Source organism: Apis laboriosa, unplaced genomic scaffold, assembly GCF_014066325.1.
Source record: "Apis laboriosa isolate Shangri-la unplaced genomic scaffold, ASM1406632v1 scaffold69_cov144, whole genome shotgun sequence".
In the NCBI taxonomy this organism is placed as follows: Eukaryota; Metazoa; Arthropoda; class Insecta; order Hymenoptera; family Apidae; genus Apis; species Apis laboriosa.
In genome coordinates, this window is record NW_025224165.1 from 3,546,807 (window position 1) to 3,569,589 (window position 22,783).

Sequence of the window (22,783 nt, forward strand, 5' to 3'; positions counted from 1 at the left end):
CGATGAAATTTTTAATTGTGGTTTAATATATCGATAATATTGGTATGTTTCGATCATTCTGTGAGATTCTTTGTGATTTTTTGTGATCTTTTTACATGATTTGTCATTTTGTATCGATTTTTCGATTTTTCAATGAAATTTTTAATTGTCATTTAATGTATCGATAATATTGATGTGTTTCGATCATTCTGTGAGATTCTTTGTGATTTTTTGTGATCTTTTTACGTGATTTATCATTTTTCATCGATTGATTTTTCGATGAAATTTTTAATGGTGGTTTAATGTATCGATAATATTGGTGTGTTTCGATCATTCTTTGTGATTCTTTGTATCTTTTACATGATTTGTCATTTTCGATTGATGAAATTTTTAATAAAATTGTATTTTAATATGTGAATAATATTGGTACATTTATTGAAGATACAATTAAGGACTAATATTTCACTTTTTATTATAGAAAAAAAAAATTCAAATTGTTTGATCCAATTTTCGATAAACAATTGAGTATTTTTTGTCCATTTTTATGAATTTTCGTTCATTGTTCTTCAACTTCTTTTTCGTTTTCCTTAGAAACGTTGAATAAATAAAGGTTGCAATTATTTTTTTTAACTCGATAATAAAAATGAAATATTAAAAGCAAATTTTTAATTAATATCACGTGTCAGGTGTTTCAATAAAATTTTTTCCCCATTTATTTTTAAATAATACAAACAAAATTCCAAACGTTGATTCAATCCACTTTAATCCACATTATTGTACAACATTTATTACACGATCATAAACTTTCTTTTTTTTTTTGATTCAATTTATTACACTTTATCCCCGCTTGTAAATTTACGATTCGAGAAATATTTGTCCGACATTTTTATCACGGATGCAGAATTCGAAAAGAACGTGGAGGAGGAGAGAGATAGGGGATTGGGTTTCGATAATGACGGTCGCCTATCGTGCGATTTATCAAACGTAGGCTTATCGATGTGTCGTACACTCGAACAGGAAGGAGGGTTGCAACGATGTTAGATAGAAAAAGATTCAAGAATATGACAAATCGTCGATGCGTTGTTCATGACTCGCTGTTTCCATCGTTTTCTCAGATATGATACTCATCCCTATTCAATACAAATTTACCTTCATCCTGATATAAAATATTCTTCACATCTTCGAAAAATTGATAACATAAAATAATCGATTCGTGGAATAATTAACAAATTTAATGTAAACGTTGAATTTTTAATAAAATCGTATTAAAATAAATGAACAACTAAGTTTTTGTGATCTTCGTTTCATGCGTTTTTGTTAACAGCTTAATTATCTTTTGTTCAACAAGTTTCACGAATTTTTCTTTTTAAATTAAATCGAAAGATTAAATTTTTAGGGGAAAAATTTGTTTCAAACAGATTCATAGTAGATCTTGAAAACACGATGTTGTTGTATATCGTTAAAGTTCATTAGTCAAATTGCTTTTATCGATATTGAACTAGCGGAATTTCAAAGCTGAAAGCTTCCTTTATGCACGATGTAGCCTTTCAACACGAATAGCCTCTCCACAGCTTTCACAAGCCTCGATCAAATGGTCCACATTCAATATGATACATTTAATTATAAGCTACGAATTACTTAAATAATAAAACGAGGTGATATCTCCTGTTTCTTTTACTTTCAATTTTGCAAATGTTATATTTTTTAATCAAACTAATTTCAATTGATTCAATGACAATATAATAAATAATAAGAATTTGAGGAAGATAAATATCTTCGTGTCATTGAATATTAACTAAGACAGATACTATAGTTATTATATTTTTTTTAGTTTTAATAAACATAGATAAAACATATTCTCTCTTATATTTTCTATTTATAAAAATTATAAAAATTATAAAATTATAATAAATAATTACAATAATTATAATAATAAATATTATAATTATAAAATTATAAAATTATCTAATTATAAAAATTATTCTTAGAAGCAAATTGTCTTAGAGCAAGAGAAAATTGATGGAAAAAGACATTAAATTCATTTAATATTATACTCTTATTTTGTAATCGAATTACAAAATAATCACTCAATCTACGACAGCAATTCCATCATCATTCGAGATTAAAATTATTAACATGTATAATATTGACATATATTAATATTACTAAATATACAATATACACAGATACACTTTCTTCTTTAATTTAAATTTTAAATTTCACAAAAGAAAAAAGAAAAAAGAGACTATAGCATAGTGTCCATCGAAATGCAATTCCATCATCAGCAAGAGATTAAAATTATTAAACATGTATAATATTGATATATAATATTAATATTACCAAATATACAGTATACACAGATACACTTTCTTCTTTAATTTAAATTTAAAATTTCACAAAAAAAAAGAAAGAAGAGACTATAGCATAGTGTCCATCGAAATGGAATTCCATCATCAGCAAGAGCCTTTTAATTACGTCAATACCAGCGTGTTACGTTTTATCACGATCATCTGCTTACACCTTGCTTATCCATCGCACGTATCAATGTATCGATCGCGTGCCTATTATCCTATTTCTACGATAGCGTCACTGTGGGAAGGGGAGGCTCGTGTCCGGTAATGACGGTCGTGTATCGCACGATTTATCAAGCATAAGCTTATCGATGTGTCGCGCACTCGAGGAAGGAGGAGGAGAGGCGGTTATAGAGGCATTGTCGCGGATGTGACAAATTGTCAGTCGACTGTGGAGGGTGAGCTCTAGACGCGTCGATGCACGCCTACATCTGTTTCCGCGATAATAATCCTCGTATAACTCTTATTGGGGTGAACTTGTGGGCCGGAGCATCGTTTCAGGTGGAATCAGAAGAGGAGGAGAATTTACTCTTGCAAAAGATATATTAGCTATTACTATTAGTGTATTCCGTTTTATGGAATTGTTATCTATATACAAGCGTGAATGGACACCATTTTTTATTTTCCTTTTTTTGTTTTTATTTTCCTTTACTTGATTGAGTGAAAATATGCTATTAGATATAATGGTTAATCTATAACTTTAAGAATTTATTGCAATTTATTATTACAATTTATATTTCTTATTTGTATTTTTCTCTATTGGCTTAGTATGGTATAAGTTTAAAATTCAAGTTTTTCTTTTAAATGATTAAGTATTATTATTATTTTTATAGAAGAGTAGAAAACAATTTGCATTGATCATTGTATTAAAAAATATATTTTTTAGATTGCTTGATTGAATGAAATATGCTATTGGATATAATGATTAATCTATAAGTAACTTTAAGAATTTATTATGCAATTTATTATTCTTATTTGTATTTTTCTCTATTGGCTTAGTATGGTATAAGTTTAAAATTCAAGTTTTTCTTTTAAATGATTAAGTATTATTTTTATAGAAGAGTGGAAAACAATTTGCATTGACCATTGTATTAAAAAATATATTTTTTAGATTGCTTGATTGAATGAAATATGCTATTAGATATAATGGTTAATCTATAAGTAACTTTAAGAATTTATTATGCAATTTATTATTCTTATTTGTATTTCTTATTTGTATTTTTCTCTATTGGCTTAGTATGGTATAAGTTTTATCAGTTTAAAATTTATTTTTCTTTTGAATGGCTAAATATTATTTATTTATTTATTTTTTTATAGAAGAATAGAAAACAATTTGCATTGATCATTGTATTAAAAAACTATATACGATTTTATTTAAATGAATAATAAATTATTTGTTACAATTATTGTATATAATGATTAATCTGTAACTTTAAGAATTTCATACAATTTGTATCTTTTTATTTATATTTTTCTTCTCTTGATTTAATATGCAAGTTTTATCAGTTTAAAATTCAAATTTTTCTTTTGAGTGGCTAAGTATTATTTATTTATTTATTTATAGAAGAATAGATTTTATTAAAAAAAAAACGGAATTGATTGATGATTTTTTTAATCAGAGTCTTACTTTTATTATTATTTTAATTAATAAATCTCGTGCAAGCTGATTATTCATAAAATGCAACAACGACAAACAACAATAATATATTTCTAATTAAAAAGTAAAGTAAAAATCATTGATTTTACAATTTTTTATAAAATTGTGTCTTAATAAAATAATATACAATATTCTTTCCCTCGATAAAACACTATATTAAATTCTATATTTCTTCAATTTAATATCAATCTCTATTGAAAAAAAAAATAATCTTATTCATAGAAATAATAAATATTCACAAACTCAACGGCTACAAACAATTAAAACGTTAAAACATATTCTTCTTTCGATCATTCGAATATTTTCCAAACATTTCGAGTCGAAACAAACCAAATAATATTTTCCAAATTCCTTTACATCTTTCACTCTATATAATAAATAAGATCTAAAACACTATAAAATCATCGTACCAAACCGATCTCCTCCATCGACATAAACCCACCAAAGAATTTTCATCATCAGAAATCATTATCTGTTCCCTAGCTAAGACCAAGTGTACAAACGACAGGTATCCTCTAATATACTTCCACCAAAGTCGTGTATCTGACGTTTTCCATTGAAACTTAGCACACCCCCTCCTCTTCCTTCCTTCCTATCGCGTGCCGCGTTGAAATCCAACCTCCAGATGAGGAGAGACACGCAAAGAAAGTGACGCAGACAGAGACAGAGACAGAAACAGAGACAGAGAGAGAGAGAGAGAGAGACATTAACCCCGAAGAACAGAATCCACTTACCGGAGAGATGATGCACTCGGCGAGGCTCGCGTGCCCTATCTAGCTCTCCGACCCGCTCGAGGCTGGCCGCCCTCGAGCCGAGGGGGAAGAAGAAGAAGAAAAGGGCGAAAAATAGGAAGGAACGGGGGAGGAGAGGAGGGAGGGGTTGGTTGATAGCAGCGGCGAGCGTGCTGGCCGTGGTTAGGGTGCCCCCTTCTCTCCCCCTCCCCCCCCGGTAACAAACGTGGATCGTGTAAGGGGTCGTGGGGATAAAACGAGATCGTGTCTCGGGGCGTGGAGGCGGTGGAGGAGGGTGGTAGACGGTAGGATGAAAGAAATTGGTACATCGAGGCGAAGAACCGCAGACTTCTCGTACGCCTCTCCTCAATTCTCTCTCTGATTTTCGCTCGGTTTGCAAACTTTTTTTTTTTTTACGTTTCGAAGAAAAAGTGAGCATCGCGCCGATTACTCGTGGAACAGCGCCGATTAAAACGAAAGTTAATTTAGAAGGAAGTTTAATTTAGAGGGGATTCGGAGGTTTTTGTTTATATCTTCGTGATGATGTACAAATAAATCTTGAATGATAATTAATTTTTGATAAATTGTAGAAACTAAATTGTGAACATTTGTTCATCTTATAAAAAAGGAGTGCAAATATTTTCTAAATAATTAAAAATTAACGATTAATCTAAATTAACGATTAATCGAGCACGAATTAATGTAAAAATTTTTTCATATCGTTGCAATATATTTAACAGTAACGATATTGGATTTTGCATGGTAAGATATAAGATTTTAATGAGATTGTTCGCAAGTTTTTACATAAATAAATCTTGATACAATGATAATTAATTTTTGATAAATTGTAGAAACTAAATTGTAAACATTTGTTCATCTTATAAAAAAGGAGTGCAAATATTTTCTAAATCAAATTAACGATTAATCGAGCACGAATTAATGTAACAATTCTTTCGCAATATCAATTGCAATATCTTTATTATAAAAGTAATATACTCGATTGTGTATCTCGATTGTGTTCCCCAAAAGATTCGTATAAACGGTGTTGTGAATAATTACAAGCTTGCAAAGTATGTCCCCGGGTCAGGGAAAGCGACGATAGAAAAAAAAAAAAAGAAAAAAAAAGAAAAGAAAAGAAAAGAATGGGGGGGAGGGAGGGGCGAGAGGAGAGGGGGAGAGGAGAAAGGAAAACTTGAAGTGAGATTTTCAGACAAAGGCCACTGTTTGAGTGGTTGCTCACGGCATTGTTGCCCTTTACCCTCCGCGTTCTATCGATGAGACGGAAGGGGTTGCCTCCCTCCCTCCCTCCAAATGCCGAGGAAACACTTTAGTGCACGAACCGGAAGCACGGTCGTTTCACGCTTCCCGGACATTCGATCCACTAGTTTCTTAGTTCATTCAAACTGTTAATTTAAACTTATCTTATCAAATAGAGATTGGATTTTTATTTTGTCATACAGAGATATTTATTCAATTATGTGTAACCCTTCACTTTATGGATCATTCATTTGCGAGAATGTCTTTACGAAATCAACTTTTTCGCAATTCAATATGTTAATTTTTAAGTAGAACTTTTTTCTACTCTCAAAAGAATGAAAGGTTATTAATGCGTTTAATAAGAATTTCCCTGGAAACGAGAAATAAATAAATGTGAAATTACTAGAACGATTGATTGAAAATTTTTAATAATTTCGTTCGATCTCTGGAATTAAAAATTCCACCAGTTGTACTCAAACACGTTTACTTTCCGTAATAATACATCGTGGAATTTGTTTCGTAAGTTTTATAAAACTTTTTCATCCCAGGTAATCTGTTTAAAAAAATATATATCCATTCAATCCCGTGTACAAAACTTGTTAAAATTCTCATCCCAACATGTTCCAACCTCGTATCGAAATCATTGAAAACATTTTAACGAAATCACAATTTTTTTAAAAAAATCGTTCCCTCTTCTCTCTCTCATCTTCAATCGCCGTGATAATACATACAGAGTGTTGAAAAAGAAAAAATCCTATTCCTTCTCAATACATGAGAAATGAACAGGGATTATATAGTGCTCAAACGAAGTGATAAATATTGCCATAATAAATAATAATACTTTTGATAATGAGCAATCTATTATCCATAAGCGAATTCTAATCGAAAGGATTTCTCGAACCTATTTTTTAAACACCCTGTACACTTCCTCGTCCCACCCTACCTTATGAATAAAGTAGCAAGTTTCGTCGCACGCATGCACCCTCTCGAGCATCATCCACCATCCGGCCATCCTCGGCCCGACATCACCGACACCGAGTTTCTTCTTCTCCAGACACTGGGTGAGGGCACCATATTGCGTTACGGGTATCAAGCATCGCATAAAACGGTATTAACGCTTCCCCCATATGCTCTGCCCCGATACTTGAATTTATTCGAGCATGTCGCATTTTAGGGATTGTTTTTTTAGATGGGAACCACGTGGTCAACCTGAGATAATGTGACACCGATGTTAAAGTCTAAAGTTTCGAGATAGAGAATATATATATACATACATGCCATGCACCAATTGCCTTCCAATTATTCTGCACATTGTACACATACCAGAATATTATTTCTGTACAGAATATATTAATCCAATGAAAATATATTAATTGTATTGTATTTCTTCTCGAATGATAAAAACGAGTTAATATTATATAATATAATAACCAGCTTATACACCATCGAATCTAAAATAACTGTACATCAGAAATCCAAGTCTATTTGTCAATAGACTTATTTGCATAAAATGAAAGTACAAATAAATCATCGTAAATTTAAAATTTCCTCACGATGAAATTATCAAATCGATCGATCAGCTCGTCAAAGAAGAGATCCCTCGAGAAGAATCGTGCTTTTTTAGCGTTGCAACGAGGGATTTCTTCTTCTTTTTTTTTTTTTTTTTCATCGAGGGTCAAAAGAAAACCGCGGACGTGATCGAGCAAAGGCGAATAAAGACCGAGAGGGGGGTTACGCCCCCTCGCATTTTCTTGCCGGTGCACCCCCAAAAGCATCGAGGACGACCACCCCTGCTGCAAGGCAATAGTGGACCAGCAGGGTGGTCGAAGTAACGACGCGTTCGTCGTCAGTTAATCAAGCCATTTCGTTCTGGGAAGAGGCGAATGAGGATACGGCTTGAACGACCATTGATTTTCTTCTTACCATTCTCTCGTGGAAATCCCTCCACGAGACCAATCTCGGGGGCGGGGGTGGCTTTCCTTCGTGGCTTTCGAGCCGTGCAGGGAGAAAAAAGCCCCTCGTTGCGCTTTTTCCTTCCAGGTGCGAAATTATTCTTCTTCTTCCACCTCCTCCCTCTCCTAGAATGTTGAAAGACGAAGATCTAGGTAGATATTAAAAAGAAAAGGAAGAAGATTTGAAAATTCGTTTTATTTCTGAATAAAGTTTTATTTATTTATTTATATTTTAAGGTGTGATATTATAGGTTGCAGGGATTTTAAGTTTTTTGTATGAACAGATGTTGAGGAAGAATAATTGAAAGAGAAATTCTAAAAAATTAAATGGTAATTTTATTATTAACATTTTTACAATCGTATATTTAGAAATATACTTAATTGATCAACTTTAATAAACATAATGGTAAATATTTTTATACAATCACTGTAATTCTCATCTATTTATTTATTACAGCTTTGTTGGTACAGTGTATTTAAAACAATTAGAAATAAAATAAAATAAAGAATGAAATTCCAAAACGAATTAAATATGCAAACGATTTGAAATGAAAGTAAGATTTCCAAAGATTCGTCATAATATCAAAGAATCTCAAATAAATCCAAACAAATGCAAATAATATATATCTCAATTAAACTTTGTTCGTAAACGGTACAAAAATTTATGACTAACGTTTATCGTAAATTTCTCTACCACTCCTCGTAGAGTAATTAAACTTTACATCGAAAATTAGTTCCTAAACGTTTCCTCAATTTCTCGTGACGTGTTTTCGAAAGTCGTGATTTCGTAATTTGCACTCAGTTATCAAGCGTTGTTTAACTTACTCGTTAGAAGTTTGTCCTTGACGTGCACACACCAATGAATTATTTTTCGTCAAACTTGACACTGAACATCGTTGTGTCGTTTATCAATTTGCTGGCAAAGATAAAAAAAAAAGAAAAAAAACACGCGGTGATGTTTCGATCAATTAAATAATACGAAATACTATTTCGAATAATCGATCAAAATTAACGATTGTTCGAAGACAAGCTCGATGGAAAGTAGAAATTAATTCTCGTTTCATCTCTATCCTTTGTTAATAACATTTTGAATACGTGTCCTTCATTTGCCATAACAATACAAGGATGAAAATAGATTCTTGGAATAATTAATTGCAAATAGCAAGGATTTACGTATTTTGAAAAAAATCTGATCAATGATGAAAATTTTTGTGCATGCAGATCATAAATTATATATATATATATAACTTTCACCATTTTTCAACTAGTTTTGTTCACAATTTCGACTGGAAATATTTTTCAAACAACAAGCTAACAGAGAGTTAAATTATTCTTTTTCGAAATATACAAGAATATATAAAAAATACATATAAAGAAATTTGTCAATAATTATAGATATTAATATAAAATACATTTTTTATTCACAATTGTGCAACCGAAAGACATCCGAGAAGAAATTTTGAGGTTAGCCAAGCGCGGGGAAGGGTGTTCCAGCTTTAAGGATGACTAGTGGCGCCACTTGATCTTAAGGTCACCTCGTGCTGTGGTCAGTGGTCTAACGCAAAGTGGGAGAGTTGCGCCTTTATCGGGTTTCATTGTCATTGAAATCGTCCAGTCTGCGAAAGAGGAAGGAAGGAAGGAAGGAAGGAAAGGACTTGCGCAATTTCCGGCTGCATGGAGGAAACGAGGGAGAAAGGAGGGGAGAGAGAGAGAGAGATGCTCGTGGGGACGGGTGCACCCCTCGTAATCCCGCGACTGAAAGCCTCGTTTAATATTTATGATTTATTTCGGTTTAATTCGACGTGCAAACGGGAGCACGCATTTATATTCCGCGATGTTTGCGCGCTAGACGTTTGCTTCACGTGTGCGCGCGGAACAGGATTAGCATAGTAGGAAAACTTTTCGATTGAAATATTTTTCCAACGTCCGTTTTTGAAGAAAGAATCTTTTGAAGAAAATGTGAAAATATTTGTAGAAATTTTGCACAAATATGATCTACTGCAATAAGTAATAACGTGAATTGTATTTTTTAATTGTTAATTGAATAATCTTAATACTTTTTATTGATAGAATTTTATGAGCGAATTTAAACCTCGAATTTGACCAAACCTCGAATTTGAAATTTTAATATGTAATATTATTTAGATATTCTTATAGAAACATTTAAACTCGTTTTCTTTGTAATTATAATTTTTATATCATAATTGTAGCAAGTGAGAAATAAAAGAAAAATCTTCGATTTAAATATTATAAATAATTATGTAATATTATAAATAATATTATAAATATTATAAATATTTTTCTGCTCGTTTTGAAAATATTGAATTCTACATTGATTTCTTAATCTCAAACAAGAATACAATATTTTATGAACGCAGGATATATCATATTTATAAATTTGAATCACGAACAATGGACTATAACCCATTTGAAAATATTTATAATATACTTTTGTTAAAATTTTCAATTTCATTTAATTTTCAGATAACAAATGATTTACTTCAAACATAAAAAGATAAATTCCAAAAATAAATATCAAAGATCAATGCTTCCCTATTTTTTACATAAAATAATAAAATTTTAACATAAACAAACTTTTTTATAAATCCTATTAAATTCCAATCTTGCTTAATGCTTAACACAAAACGCATTCGCGTATAAAAACGAAAATAAAATTACAAAAAAAAAATGTATATTAATATAAATAAAAGTTTTTAAACAAGAAAAATATATATGCAATAATATTTTTCGTGTCATCACGTACAAAAGGGCGTTAACAGGAAAAAGGGTCGATCGATGAACGGCGATAAATTTCAACGAAGCGTCGCGGCGCACTTTGCACAAGCGAAGGCGGTTCCCCGGAATCGTCATCGTCATTGTTCCACCGACAATGCTTCAGTAGAAATGCGTTCACTCTCTCGTATCCGGTTCCTTGCCCGGGGAAGAGAATTGCCCCTCCTGGTATTAACTCGCGTAATTGAGATTTATTAATCCGGAGGCCGCGTTGTGGCCACGTTGCAACCATATATCTCTTCCATCCTCCTCCATTCTCTTGACTTTATCATTGTGTATGCCTACAATTGCGTGTGCAAGTGAAGTAAATTTCATCGTATTATATTATAGATATAAGGAGAGCTTCTTTTTTTTCCAATCAAGTTTCTTTTCACGAATCTTCTTCCTTTCCTACGTTTTCAAATTATTATAAATGTACGAGGATAATTTAAATAATTTAATTTAAATTATATGTTAGAGAGCAACATTTAATAGTAATAGAAGTAAATTGTTAGAAGCTTTGAAATGGAATAACAATGTTTCGAATTAAATTTTGTGAAATTCTATCTTCGTTTCGAATGCATCGTGTAAATGTTGAGTGTATGTGAGTAATATTATTTTTAGTAGTGGTTGAAAGTTGTAGAGATGTAACGAGATATTACGATTAATATAATTTTGACTCTCCACCTATATTCCTTTCTCGTAAATCAAAATCGTATAATCAGTAAAGAAAAATACTACTACTATTGCTATTATATTTTTTTACTAATACATTTCAACGTTTAATTTACATCAAAGTGTACACTGTATACTATAAATAAGAAATAATAAATAACGAAAGCAAAAAAAAAATAAAACGTCAAATTAATTTTAATATTCCTTTATTATCCAATCTTTAAAGAAATCATGATTCGATAAAGTAGCTCGACTACCAGCTAAAATAATCGCCACCTAATATTGGATATTCCTTGATTAAATCCGTTTTCATCACCGACCGTAATCTAAACGAGACAAAGCGATCCGTCATCTAGCCGTTTAATGAAAGTCGTGGCCATAACTTAGCAGGCTTAAGACACCGAGCTAAGGAAAGACGGAATCATAGTCGAAGGTGGAAGTTGAACGCTTAATCCAGCAATATGAAACTCCCCTGTGGCTTACCCTGTCACCGTCCTTCCCCCCTCCTACTCTTGTATTCTCCTCTCTTATTTCGCATTATGCCACGCGATGCTAAATATTCGAAGCAGTAAAACGTATATCGTTTTGGATAAATAATGTTTAGAAGAAATTCCAGAATATCTGGTATTCCAACTTTTAACGAAAGTTCCATTATAAATTACCATATATTGTCCATGTTTCTTATGTATATAAACATATTGTAATCTCATGTTTTGTCCATATTATGAAATTGCTAGTTTAAGTTTTGATATACTTATTATAGATATATATATATATATAAGTATTTGTGTTTCATAAATAAATAAAAACATACATACATGTAATTTTATTGTTTTCATTTGCTATATTGTGGAATTGGTAGTTTAAGTGTTAATATTTTCTATAAATATATTTGAAGGATATTTTAGAGAATAAACATAAGAATTTTGGCACAGATAATATTTATATTTCTTAATGCAATTTTTATTATTGAAAAAGAAAAATGGATTATAAATAATATTGTCTATGTATTCGAATTATATAATTATAAAGTAAATATTTTATTTTATTTTTTAATTGATGCCTTGATACAATGTTAAACGATTTTCACTCACTGCTGGAATCGTTGCATATAAATTCTAAAAAAAGAAAATATTTTGCAATAAATAACAGGATTCTGCGTTTATTTTTACAGAGGGATGGCGGGATTCGGTGTTGGGGGCCTCGCGTCGTTTATTGGTGACTCTCGGCAGTCTCTCCAGGGACAGTTCGCCATGTCCTGCCAGGGTAAGTCATCACAATTGTTTATCCTTTGTAGGAAAACTCGTAGAGAAGGGTAGGTTTAATACTTACGTCGAGTTAAGTTACTCGATCAAACAATTCAAGCAAAGAAAAAGATACTGAAATTGCGATCTTTAAATAAATAAAAAAAAAAAAAATAAACTCCCAATTTTTCGAAACGAAACTTTAAATTAAATTCAATATTTAATTCATAGTTGCAAATAAATTACAAATTTTTCTCTCTTTACCATTATCCTTATTCAAAAAAAAATCCAATTTCAATTTATATCAAAGGGGATGATGATCGCCCCCTTTTTTTCCCCAATTAACTCGTTATATAAATTTCGAAAGATAATTGAAACATCGACATCGTGAAAGTCGAGCAAACACTGTTTACTCTCGTCACTTTGCTCGTGCCACGTTAGCCACCTGAGGGTAAAGGGGAGGGGAGAGGGTACCGTTTCGATACTGAAATGTAAATCGAACCGCGGCCGCCACCCTCGCGCATTTCAGATTGCCGAAAGCAAGGATCTACCCGACGCCTCCGGCTGAAATATGCAAATGACACGCAACGCCGTCAGATACGATCTCTCGTTACCAACGCGACGCGAGGGTGGATAATATTTATCGTAGGGAGATCAACGGTCCACGATATTTCCTACAATTCTGCAATCCTTCTTCCCGCCCTTCGAATTTCATAACCATTTTCACGTTAAACGATTTTCATCGCGAAATCTGTAATTTTTCTTTTTTCTTTTTTTTAAAGAAAGAAGTTTGATAAGAAGTTTATAATATGCTTCGTCGTATTACATCACGAATTCTAGAAAATTTAAGGTTAAATATATCGTAAGTAGATTTGAATAAATCAAATTTGTGTTTTTATTTTTAAAAAAGGTATTTTCTTCTTTCGTTTAATAATTTATTTTAATAATAATATTATCTGGAAATTCAATTTAAAATATATTTTAATTATTATAAAAGATATTTAATTAGAAAGATCTACAAGAATTGTGCCTTTTGATTCTAGTAACCAATCGAGGAATTAAATATTATATTTCGATATAAAAACGAATCATTATATCTAATAATATTCTTGTGAGATTAATTTGATTCCATTATCAAATATAGAATACACGTTTTCTGCATCCTTTTTATCATCTCTCTAATAATTTAACATAAAAATAATAATAAAATGATGTAAGCTAAATATCATTGTTTTCATTTTTTAAAAATTTATAAACTTAAACTATTCTACCATTTTTTTCCTTGCTTCATTCTATCAGACATCTTTTCTTATTAGTCTATTGTATCATGTCGCGAGTAGAGGATAAAATAAAGGAGTATACGAGTAAATAAGTTAATATATCAGTGTCCATATCAGTGTGATAAAATAAATATGGAGGAAGAATTTAAAATTATTCGATAAAATTTGTATTAGAACATTTCATTATTCTGTAAATAATTTTACAATGTATGCAGAAAATATTTGCATTTTCAAAGAAACTTTTTAATTAAAGAAGTTTCAAAATATTCCATAGAATAAATTTTTCTTTCGTTCTAAAATTTTTAATATTTTAAATCAAGCTGACCACCTTTATGATAACAAATTTTTTACATTACATTTTATTAAAAAAATTTCTATTCTTTCCTTCATATCATATTTCATATCCTTTTTTTAAAAATTTTATAAAACTTATATCTATTACTTTCATAATCTTCCTATAAGAAATAAAAATAAAGTGGGATAATATAAATTTTAATCTATATATATATATATATAAAAACTCGTTCATGGAATTAAAATTTCAAAATATGTAAAATATTAAATAAAAACGTTCTCTTCTATATAAAGATAAAAAATGGAATACAAAATTTCTCTTTAACCATTATATATTATTATTATTGTTACATCCTATTATATCATAGCATTTTTCTTTATTTTCTTTCTTTATTTATACATATATACTCCACTCAATATTGAATTTTCGATTCAAGGAATAATACGATTAAAATAATAACGAAATATTCCATCCACCGAAATTTCTTCCAAAAGAAATTTTCTTCGTCCACAGCGAATTAATCTCAAATCCCAAATCGTTTATCCAACGAATCAAAGAAGAAAAAGATATAATAATAATGGAAATGAAACTTTATCATATTCCATTTCCATACGACGACGGGAAAAAACGGGAGAAATTTAAGAAAAAAAGAAAAATTAAAAAAGAGATTTACGAAGACCGATACGGAATAGACTCAATAATTATCGCCTATATAATAAAAATTGAAAGGATAGGTCGAAGGTCACGGCGTTCGAACTACATTTTTAATTAATCATGCTCAGGCATTGACGTCACTGTTCACGTGTTGTAAGTCTCTTCGTGCAAAAAGGAGTATTGTTGTTACCGCAGTGTGATAAATCGATCCGATCCGCGATTACGACCCATCGATATAAAACGGTTACGAGTACTCGTACATACATTAAACTGAATAATTAACGAGCATAACAATTACTTGAATTGCGTAAACGTTTGACAATTTGTTATAAACGTGCTTGCCAATTTATATCATTCGATATACTCGAGTTGGAGATTTGAATTATCCATTTTATATATATTTTATTTCGATCGGCGTTGAGAAGAAAGTGGATAATTTTCGATAAATCTAAATGGACTATTAAATTCAAAAAAAATATCCCGACGCTAATGTTAATGCTTGATTAATTGTCTTACGTCAATTGTGAGAGGAATGAGGTTGAAATGAAGTTGTTTCTTTCTCGATTAAATTAATTTTTAGTTGATGTAATAAAATAATATGACAGGACAATTACTTTTCGCGTCGCGAAAAATATATAAGAGGACTTGAAGAGATTTATTAATTTCTAAAATAAGTAAAATGGCAATTATTTTTTTAAAAATTTGATATCCTTTTGTAATTATATTTTAAACAATTTTAAATTATTTTCTTGTTCATGTTATTTTTATTTCTATTTATTCGATTGTAAATAGTTTTAAGTGATTACCAATGATCGAGTTAGATTTAAAATATATATATATAATAAATATATATATATCATTCTCGTTCTGAATGATATTTCTCTCGAAAAAAGGAATGGTGGTTCCCATTTTTTGTCAAAAGTTTCGCCATGGCCGTTTGAACAGTTATTAATTAATAGCTGGGCGTGGTGCACCTGGTTTGCAGATCGATACCAGAGGCCCCTACAGTCACGTATTCTATCCAGTTTCTACCTCTGTTACGAGTATATTCCCATCTCTTTTTATCACCCTGCCTCTCTCGCTACTTCGTTTACTTTGTTTCATTCATTGAAAAAGACGATCTTCTAATTTCAGTTTCGAATCTGACGTCTGAATTGAAATTTAATACATGATTTTTTGCTGTATGGTTATTCATGTTTAATTGATGAAAATGTTGTGTCTGTTTCTTGCAAAGTAAACGAGGAAAAGAGGCACATGTTGATCCCAATTTTACAGAACCTTTTAATATAATATCACTTAAAAGAAATATAATTCTATATAGAAATATAACCCATTTCCTATATAATGTTTTTTTCAATTTTCTTTTAAAATTAGACAAATTTATTTTCTTTCCTTTTATCTGAGCTTAGATAAAATGATTGTAACAATTAGACAGGATAATTTACTTTTTTTCTTATTTAATATGAATTTAAAGAAGGTTTAAATATTTTCCATTCTTAGAATAAATTTTATAAAGCACCATCGCTTTGTAATTTGACCTAATCAAAATTAAAACATTCCATATAACATTGTGCTTCCATATTCTAAAAATATTTTTGCAAAACGATCCCTGTTTTATTAACTTTCAAAAACTTCCAAATAGCATTACGTATACGTTAAAAATATTTTCTCAAAGCCTCTAAACTTTTATCAACTTTGAAAAATATATCCACATACCTGTATCTCATCGTACAACACTTTTTCCATATACATCTTCTTTATTAATTTTCAAAAATCCCGAATAACGTTCCAAACTGTGTGCTTAACACTATTGAAAATCACAGGCAGAAAAAAAACAAAATGTCCTCGATATAGACATCCCTCCAATTGTCCAAATGAAAAATATCGCTCTTTAATAATAAATTCATACGTCTCGATTGTTTCGAGACGAGAAAAAAAAAATCTTTAAATCAATTGTTTCAATAGGAAAAAAAAAAAAAAAAAAGAAAATCGTGACAGCGGAAGGAAGGGGCGGCGGTTGAAAGCCGAACCGCAAAGTCCACTTATTCTACCTGAATGCACCCCCAGGATCCAGGCTCGATCCCTTCTATTGCATTAGGCTAGCCGAGCTTGATCAGCTTTACCTGCGGCCCACCACTTTTTCCTAAGGGTGCACCGTCACGGCCCCACCATAAATAACGCGTTATCTCGAGATCCGATAGAGGCTAATTTATTTACGAATCACGGGGTGTATATTCACGCGTGTGAGTCACGTGCCATCTGCCGTCCACTGCCCAACTACTGTCGTCACCGACTGTACTCATTATTATCCTCGATGACTCGCTCCTTTTTTTAGAGATAATGACCTCTGTAATCTCTCTATAAAATAATGATAGTAAAAAAAAAAAAAAAAAAAGGAAAAATTGTCTGCCGGTTAAGTAGATAGATTCATTTTGTAACTACTTTCCATTTATCTTTGGAGATAAAGATTGTATTGCAGTTTAAGGGGTGGTACTTTAAACTGCATTAATCTCCATTTGTTGGGGATATGAAGTTACAAAGTTAGTCTCTTGGGACTCTTTTGGTCTTGTGCTTATGTTCGAAATTGGGATTCTTTGTTTGGAAAAATTGATTTACATAAGATTGCATATAATTGTATATTTATTTTTGGAAAGGATTATTAAGGTTATTTTATTTTTTTTTTTTTTTTGTAATTCCAATATCGTGTTTCATTCTTAATGTAGAGTGCATTGAGGCAGGTTAGAAAAAATAGATCCTAGATATCCGACAGTCGTGAATCGTTAGTTGGTCAAAATGATACGGAATTTATATCGACTAAGATAACAACTTTGGAAAGTTTGCACAGAGTGTAATTTTCTAATTTTCTTTGTAATCAACTGTAAATTGCATTCTAAAGAAAACTTTCGCGAAATTCGATCACGAATCTAACCAATTATAGAAATTTCTACTATTTTAAGTTTCTGGATCCCGTGGAACACGCGAATCGTAATTCACATCAATGATAAATTTTTATCCAAAGTGTTCTACAATTCGATTTGCAATTATTTCGACGAAACAATTCTTCAATGATAATTCATTTCAAAATCATACTCATAACGTGAAAAATTCCTTTATTATCTTCATAATAAAAATCGAAAAAAGAGACAATATTGTTCAACACTTCTTCTTTCCATTCCAAATCCCATTTTGCACATTAATATAACAGAATATACCGTTTTTAATTTTCCACAATTCTTCTAAATATTCCTTATACAATTCGAATTATCACTCAGCAGTACTATCGATTCCAATTAATGTAATTAAACCCTTTCCAATTATTATTCAAACAGAGTAACCGAAAAACGGTCTGCCCGTTTTAGTCTCTCGATCCAAAACCGGAAGAATCGAAGCATTCTCGTTAATAAGCATGATCAAGGATGGGAAGGGGGAGCTCGTTCGACTTCAAAGCGAGTCGAGTGTCGCTAACTAAAGTTTGAGCGACGCTCGGGGCGGAGAGAAAGAGAGAGAGAGAGAGAGAGAGAGAGAGAAAGAGAGAGAGAGTTTGCCATTTCCAATCCAAGTCCATTTCGTGATTAAGTGTAAACTTCTGAAGTTGCCCCGGAGGACGTACGCAAACATAACAACGCGTACACACACGGCCCGCCTGTCTTCATGAATGGGAGGATTGTCCATTTCCCGATGAGCATCAAATGCCGTGAAATATTCTTTCTTTCCGTTCATTCATCCACAAGTACTTTTATTTACGTGTTTACAGTTCATTTATTAATATATTCTATTCCCTCTTTTTTTTTTTATTCCAAATAATGAATAAAGCGTTTTTTTCGAGAAATCATTGAGTAAAAATGTGTTTCAAAGTGTATCGAAAGAGAGACTTTATATTCGAAATAAAAATTTGCAAATGAATTTTAATGAATTGTTTTCAAGTAGAGTCAAGTAGGTCTCTGAGAAAGTGTCTCTTTTGGAAGAAAAAAATTCTAAAACTATTATATATTAAATATATATTATATTATATTATAAATATTTGTGTATTTTTATATGGGAATCAAGGTATATTATATATTAAAATACGATAATTTCAAGTTTTTGGGATTCATCGAGTAACATCACTCGATAAAAAGTTCCCCAAATGATTCTAAAATCATCCAAAGGCGAAGGTCGTTAAGGAACATCGAGATTGTCTTCTTGTAAACGAGCCAAATGAACTATCAAAGGTTCCCTCGTCGATATCGGGTTCCTAATGGCGAGAGCCGCGCCATAAAAACTCGCGCTCAGGGATAATTGAAGGGAGGCTGTCCGCATTATTTAGTAGCTTTCCTCCACTCTTTTCGACTCTCGCCATTCTTCCTTAATTGTTGGACAAATTACTTTTCCCGCGCGGAAATTTATGTTTCCGTTCGATGGAGGCCGGATGCTCTACCGGTGGCTCCATCATCGAAGGAACATTGCAGCAGGAAGTGAATTAGAATCAGAATTAAGCGTGATATTATCTCTCCAATTTCTTAGATTTCTGTATTGTACCGCTTCGTAAATCAATGGTTCAACTTGAGAATAAACGAAATTTGAGAATAAACAATATTTTATGTACAATTTATGTCGTAATATAACGTTTTAATTAATTGATATATTACGTACGTAGAGATAAAATTAGAAATACATTAAAGAAATATAGAATACCCTCTTTAAATTCTTTTTCTTAATTTCTTTTTTTAAATATATAATCTTATACTAATCTTTTCACTCACTTCTTTCTATTATTATTCACACTTCGTGTATTACACTTTCGTATATTATCCGTTTGTTTTTCATTTTATCTTATGTGTATCTTCTTTCAATTCTTCAACTTGAATTATGTGTTTGCATTATCGCGTAAAGTAAATTCTTTAACAGGAGGCAGTTGCGTTAAAGAGGAAGTGCAGATAAGGAGAAGTTGAAGCGTGAGAATAAGATTTGTATCATCGATCTGGGGCGCAAAATAGCGAAAATAATTTGGAGGGGGGGGGGGGGCGCGGGGCATACTTGTGCAAGGGTCAAGTTCTCGGTCGTCTCATTAGAAACGCGAGCATAATCCCCTACCGGCTCGCGCTCTCCAATTACCGTTCGCTCGTTCCTGGTTCGGAGCAGGTTCAGTGGCGTAGGCAACCATAATCGCGATATAACAATATTACGCTTAATTAAAATTAATACACGTGTATCTTTACAGATTATGCTATTACGCCAATTAGATACTATGCTATGAATATATTTTATGATATTATTGTGTGTATATTAGTAACGGTATTATGTTGTTTATCCAGTGTGCAATTAGTCACATTAGTCAAAAATTATAATTTTTTTTTTTAAATAACTTTTTAGTTAATGTAAAAATAACAATTTTTTTTTGTACTTTTTATTTTTAAAGGATAGAGTTTTAAGTTTTTTAAATTTAGAATTTTATAACGTCTATTTTTTATCAAACATCTTGGAAACATTTAGACACGTTTAATTGAAATTTTTGTATTATATGTATTGTAATATAATAACGATAAATATGTATATTATAAATATTATGGACAAGAGAGTAGGAATAGGAGAGATATATATTCTTGTTTTTTCTTTTTAAGTCAAAATAATATTGTAGTTTTAGAAAGTTTTAGAAAATTATTGTGTAAAGATAAATAATACTTTAAGAAACTTTTAAATTAACTTTTTCTAAATTAAATCAAACAAGGAGAAATTCAAGATTCCAATATCTGGAGGAGACAAAGTACTAATGAAGAAGTTTTAATAACGTAAAAGTGTAACTTTTGCAAAAGATAAAAACGAAAGTAAAGTTTTAATCAATCACAAAAGACAACAATTTATCTCATTTTGTTTAATAACCACGTATATTGATTTATAATTTCAAATTCCAATTTTCTTAAATCTTTTTTCTGAACTGATAATACTATTTATTAATAAATTTCAAGCGTCTCGTATTGACGTCAAAATCAAAAACACAATACACAATTTATTACATTCAGTATACCCATATTCGTCAATATTCTGTCAATATTACGATAACTTACGTTTACTTTACGAAATAAACTCCATTGAAGTACATCGAAGCAAACATCCAATTCATCCAATGAAAATCTAAATCTTTTAACCTCCATCTTTTATTTATATCTTCCCATTATTATTATTATTATTATTATTATTATTATCGTTTCACAATCAAATTTTCCCAGATCGATCTCTCAAATGAATAATCCCATCCTGTCGAAACCGTGTTCCCTTTTCAATTAAATTAAAGTCACCAGATTACGCCATTGTATCGTGGAGTATTCGGGAAAATTCTGTCTGCCCTTTTCGCGCGTGTATAAAGAGTTTGCACGCACGTCGTTCACGCAAAATCCGTAATTGCTTCGCACGGTTGCACATCGGTCGACTGTTTGCCAATTTGTTCGGTTTGCCGGTGTTTGCGTTCCGCTGAAAATACCGACCCTTCCTTCGCCTCGAGGATTTCACCATCCGCTGGAAGAACGGCGGATTATTTCCAACCGTATAACCGTTTTTTTTTTAACGGAGGCGTGGAATTTATTTGTCGCTAATGAATTAGAAAACTGCGATGCATTATATCGTGGGCAAGGATTTTAAATTATGCTTACATATGCGATTTAATTTTGCAAAATTTGGAGAAGAAATTAATATCAGTGTTGAAATATTTATGTAAAATATATCGAGCGTTATCAAGCGCTCGATATATTCTTGTCAGGAATATTTATCTTGTGAAGAATTAAGAAATATTGTATTTCGATTTTTTGGAATTTTTCAAATTTAAGTTGAAAAATTTTGGATTAGTTTAGGATGACGAGGAAAAAATGATTGCGCTTATTTGAGACAAAGAAGATTCTCTAAGTACTTTGTACTTTGATCGTCGTTCCATAACGGAAAATTTGCTGCGAATTTTCACAGCTGCTCAAGAATCAACTCCCTTTATCTTTTCAAAAACATCGGGAAAAACTTATTTATCCCTCGTCCCCTCTCCACGATAGCAAGACTTTATTAAAGAGCGAGATATAATGCTCCCGGAGGACAGGCGCGATTATATCAAAGACCCAAACCGATTAGACATCGAAAGAAATTGAACGCTCCGTCCTTTTCTAGATGATTCTTCTTCTTCGTTCATCTTACAATTCATCTTGTACAATTTAAAAATTTCATCAATATTTAAAGTATCTAATAGTAAAAAAAAATATTTTTCATACTAAAAGGAATACAAATACAAAATTTATAATATATATATAAATATATATATATAATATATAATATATTATTATATTATATAATATATATATATTATATAATATATATATAAAATTTTGAAAATATTACGATTTTTATTATTTATTATACGTTCACATTTATTAGGTAAATATCGTTACGCGAAATATCCTCGAAGAAAAATTAGAATGTATAAAATAACACGTGGAAAAAAGTTCCATAGAATATTTCTACATTAATTTAATTTATAATTAATAAATAATTTCTAATTAATTATATAACAATATAACAATAACATATATAACAATATTTCTAATTAATTTAATAAATAAAAACGAAATAAAACAATGGAGGGGCGACAATTTCTGAATGGATTAATTTTTTTTTCAAATTAATCACAATGAATTCATAAAAAATTTAACAACGATAATTTCTACTTGTAATATGCGCGATTTCATTTACGAGATTATTAATATTCGATGTCGTAAAAAAAAGGGACGATTAAACGGCGAGAAACATTTGAAACAATGGGATCGAATAATTTGCAACGACTCGTTCGATAACTCGTTACGAACGGATATGCAAATATCGTCGAGTTGCGCAAAGGGTCACCGCAATTTTGATACAACGAGCAATTTCCATCGATCGATCATTGCCGGCAGGTACAGAGTCAGATGAAACAAAAGTTGAGGGA

The 22,783-nt window shown here is 31.0% G+C and overlaps 1 protein-coding gene across 2 annotated transcripts in view; it reads left to right on the plus strand.

Moving 5' to 3' along the window:
• Nucleotides 1-22,783, plus strand: part of LOC122719041 (vesicular acetylcholine transporter) — an 87,046-nt gene that overhangs the window by 17,307 nt on the left and 46,956 nt on the right. For both annotated transcript variants that reach the window (XM_043944564.1, XM_043944565.1), the window contains exon 3: nucleotides 12,549-12,640. The gene's annotated coding sequence lies outside the window, so the exon portion shown is untranslated. The remainder of the gene's footprint in view (nucleotides 1-12,548; nucleotides 12,641-22,783) is intronic.